The following is a 4,870-nucleotide window of genomic DNA, read 5'->3' on the forward strand; positions in this document are numbered from 1 at the left end:
GGCAAGAAAAGATGAAACAGCACCATTTGTGACAACATGGATGGATCTTGAGATTTCAATGCAAAGCAAAATAAGTCAGACAGAAAAAGTAGAGAACCATATGATTTAATTGATATGTGGTATATAAAACTGAAAACAACAAAAGAACAAGACAAGCAAATGAGGGAACAAAAACTCATAGACCCAGACAATAATTTAGGGATTACCAGAGGGCAAGGTGGGGGGCTCTAGAAGAGGGTAAACGGGGTCTAATATATGGTGATGGAAAGAGAACTGACTCTGGGTGGTGAACACACAATGTGATTTATAGATGATGTAATACAGAATTGTACACCTGAAATCTATGAAACTTTACTAACAATTATCACCCCAATAAACTTTAATTTAAAAAAGAAAAAAAAGATAAGATAAACAAAATTGATAAACCTTTAGAAGACTCATCAAGAAAAAAGAGAGAGAGAGAGAGGATCCAAATAATAAAATCAGAAACAAAAGCGGAAAAGTGACAACTGACACCACAGAAATACAAAGAATTAGAAGAAAACATTGCAAACAATTATAAACCAACAAATTAGACAATCTGAAAGAAATGGATAAATTTCTATAAACACATAATCTTCTAAGACTGCATCAAGGTTGAGTGCGGGTGTTGGCTGGTGGGTCACTGAGATAGCCGCGGGGTCCAGTTAGGATCCACTTGGAAGCAGATTTCAATACAGCCTTGGCCTGGATCTTTCGTCATCGCATTCTTTTCCTACCTGGAGTGTGACTCCGCAGCGTTGAACAGCTCAGGACCTAGAGCGATTATTATAATGGAGGAAACCAATAATTTCAAGACACCAAGCAAATTATCTAAAAAAAGGAAATCTGCATTATGTTCAACTCCATGTATAAATATTCCTGCCTCTTCGTTTATGCAGAAGCTTGACTTTGGCACAGGGGAAAATGTCTATCTTATGAAAAGATCTCCAAGAGACTTGTCTCATTGTCCTTGGGCTGTGAAAAAGATTAATTCTAAATGTAATGGTTATTATCAAAGTATGTATCAAAAGAGACTAACCGATGAAGCTGAGATTTTGAAAAGCCTTCATCTAAACCTTATACCATCACTGAAGCCAGCAATGGTAGTTTCTGTCCTGCTATGGAATACGGGGGTGAAAATTTTCGAAATGACTTAATAGAAGAACGAAATAAAGACAGCCAAAGTCCTTTTCCAGCACCCATAATTTTAAAAGTTGCTTTGAATGTGGCAAGAGGGTTTAAGCATCTACACCAAGATAAAAAAAAAACGCTTCATGGAGATAGAAAGTCTTCAAATGTTGTCATTAAAGGTGATTTTGAAACTGTTAAAATCCGTGATGTAGGAGTCTGTCTACCATTGGATGAAAATATGACTGTGACTGACCCCAAGGACTGTTACAATGGTACTAAGCCTTGGTAACCCAGGAGGAGAATCGTGTTATTACTGACAAGGCAGACATATTTGCCTTTGGCCTTATTCTGTGGGAACTGATGACTTTATGCATTCCACACATTGCTCCCTCAGATGACGATGATGAAGATAAAATTTTGATGAAGGTGACTGATGATGAAACATACCATGCAGCTTTGGGAACTAGGCCACCTATTAATGTGGAAGAACTAGATGGAGCATACCAGAAAGTAATCGAACTCTTCTCTGATCAATTAATCTATGGCAAAGGAGGCAAGAATATACACTGGGGTAAAGAGAGTCTATTCAGTAATTGGTGTTGGGAAAACTCGACAGGTACATGAAAAAAAAAAAAAATAAGAACACCTTCTTACACCATATACAAAAATAAACAAAATGGATTAAAGACTACCCAAAACCATAAAACTTCTAGAAGAAAACATAGGCAGTCAACTCTCTGATATTGCTCTTAGTAATATTTTTTGGGTTTTTTTGATGTTTCTCTTCAGGAAAGGGAAACAAAAGAAAAAAATAAACAAATTGGACTACATGAAACTAAAAAGGTTTTGCATAGAAAAGGAAAACATCAACAAAATGAAAAGACAACCTACCAATAGGAAGGAGATATTCATCAATGATACAACCAATAAGGGGTTAATATCCAAAATTTATGAAGAATTCATACAACTTAACACACACACACAACATATCCAGTTAAAAAATGGGCAGAGAACCTGAATAGACATTACTCGAAAGAGGACATACAGCAGACCAACAGACATATGAAAAGATGCTCAATGTCACTGATGATCAGCCAAACGCAAATTTAAACCACAATGAGATATCACCTCACACTTGTCAGAATGGCTATCGTCAATAAATCAGGCAAGTGTTGGTGAGGATGCAGAGAAAAGTGAACCCTTGTGCACTGTTGTGGGATTGCAAATTGGTGCAGCCACTATAGAAAACAGTTGGAGTTTCCTCAAAAAATTAAATATAGAACTACCTTTTGAGCCAGCAATCCCACTTCTGGATATTTATTCAAAAAAATTCAAAACACTAATTTGAAAAGATATGTGCATCCCTATGTACATTGCAACATTATTTACAATAGTCAATATATGAAGACAATCTAGGCGTCCATTAATAGATGATTGGATACAGAAGAGGTGATACATATATGTGATGGAATATTATTCGGCCATAAAAATGAAATCTTACAATTTGCAGCAATATGGACGGACCTAGAGAACATTACGGTAGGTGAAATGGGTCAGACAGAGAAAGACAAATACTATATAATCTCACTTATATGTGGAATCTAAAGAAGAATAAAAACAAACAAACAAAACAGAAACAGACTCATAGATGCAGGGAACAAGCTGATGATTGCCAGGTGGGAGGGCGGTTGAGGACCGGGTGAAAAAGGTGAAGGGAATAAGTACAAAATCGGTAGTTACAAAATAGTCACGTGGATGTAACGTTTAGCATACGGAATATAATCAATAATATTGCAATAATTATGTATGCTGCCAGCTGGGTGCTAGACTTCATAAGTTATAAAAAAGATTCTCTTCATAAGTCATATAAATGTCTAATGACTATACTATATACCTGAAAGTAATACAATATTGAATGTCAACTGTAATAAAAAAAAAAAACCTTTTTAATAAAAAAATGAAGAGTTTAAGTAACTTGCCTCAAGTCACACGTGCAAAAAACAAAAAAAAATACCAATCCCATACAAATTCTTCCAGAGCATAAAGAAAAGGTAACGCTTCCCAACATATGTTATGAGGCCAACATAATCCTAATACCAAACTTGACAAGAACTTGATGATAAAGGGAAACTAAAGGCTAGTCACACTCAGGACACAGGAGCAAAATCTTAAACAAAAGATTAACAAATGGAGGCAGCAATGTATAAAACAATAATGTATCAGATCAAATCCATTTGTTCCAGGAAAGCAAGGTTAGTTTAACGTTCAAACTTCGATCAACCTAATTCACACTAACAGAGTGAAAATGAATATTTATATGATCATCTTAATAAAGAAAAAGCAATAAAATTCAATATCCATTCATGATAAAAATAAGCAAACCACAGTCACTGAGCAAAATAGGAATGCAAGAGAATTCATTAGCCTTGGGGCAAGTCAATCTGCGACAAGCCTATAACAAACATCAAGCTGAATGATGAAATGTTGAAAGCTTTCCTTCTGAAATAGAGAATGAAAGATTTAAACACAATTAGCTGGCCAACAGCACTCCTAGCCAATGTCAGCTGGAGGTCCTAGCCAGAACAGTGAGGGAAGGAAAAAAAGAACCTACAAATTCTTAAAAGTTTACAGATGTAAGCAAGTTTACAGATAAGAGGTCAATATACAAAAATCAATTGATTACTATCTAACAAAAGGAAGTAGTTAGAAAATTAAAAAAAAAAAAGAAGATTCCCATTTATAATATCATTAAAAGAATAAAACACCTAGGAGTAAAGCTAACAAAAGTTGTGCAAGGCTTTTATGCAGAAAGCAATGGAAATATTATTGGAAGAAATAAAAGGGAACCTAAATAAATAAATGGAGGGGGGAGGGAGTCTACCATGCTCATGAGCTGGAAGACTCAACATTACAAAGATGTCAGTTCTTTCCAAATTTATGTGAAGAATCAGGGAGTCCAAATCAAAATTACAAAGGTTTTTTTTGTGGCTCTTGACAAGCTAATTTTAAAATTTATAGAAAACAGGAAAGACCAAGCCAGTTTTGTAGAAAGAAAGAACAAGGTGGGAGGAACTGATCTGCCATAAAGCAAGACTTATAAAACCACACTAGTTAATAACAGTGAGGAATGGGTTCAAGAACAAATAGACCAATGAAATAAAATAGCTCTTTAGACCAAATAGAGTGAGCAGATCCACAAATAGAGTGGCACTTCACTTTTGACAAAGGTGCCATTGCAGAGGGAAAACATTTTTTTTCAAAAAGTCATTTTCCATACCTACTGGATATAGGAAAACATGTTAAACTTGACCCCTGCATGACACTGTACATAAATAAATCATTATCAGGTGAACATAAAAGACATATCTAACATATGAAAGATAAAACTACAGTTGGCCCTCGAACAATATGGGGGTTAGGAGCACACATAACTTTTGACTCCCCAAAAACTTAACTACAAATAGCCTACTGTTACCTGGAAACCTTACTGATAACATAAACATTCAATTAACATATATTTTATTTGTTATGTCTTATGTGCTGTATTCTTACAATAAACTAGGTAAAAGAAAATGTTTTCATGAAAATCATAAGGAAGAGAAAATGTATTTATAGTACTTTGCTGTATTTTTCCATACCGTAAGTTTATGTTGTCTGTTTACAAGATGAATCATGTCTTAGATGACACAAAACACTGCAGATTCTATATGTATTACTA

The 4,870-nt window shown here is 34.8% G+C and overlaps 1 pseudogene; it reads left to right on the forward strand.

Moving 5' to 3' along the window:
* Positions 1-812: 812 nt before the first annotated feature.
* Positions 813-1,776, forward strand: LOC109438825 (lymphokine-activated killer T-cell-originated protein kinase; annotated as a pseudogene).
* Positions 1,777-4,870: the final 3,094 nt, after the last annotated feature.

Source organism: Rhinolophus sinicus, linkage group LG06, assembly GCF_036562045.2.
Source record: "Rhinolophus sinicus isolate RSC01 linkage group LG06, ASM3656204v1, whole genome shotgun sequence".
NCBI lineage: Eukaryota > Metazoa > Chordata > Mammalia > Chiroptera > Rhinolophidae > Rhinolophus > Rhinolophus sinicus.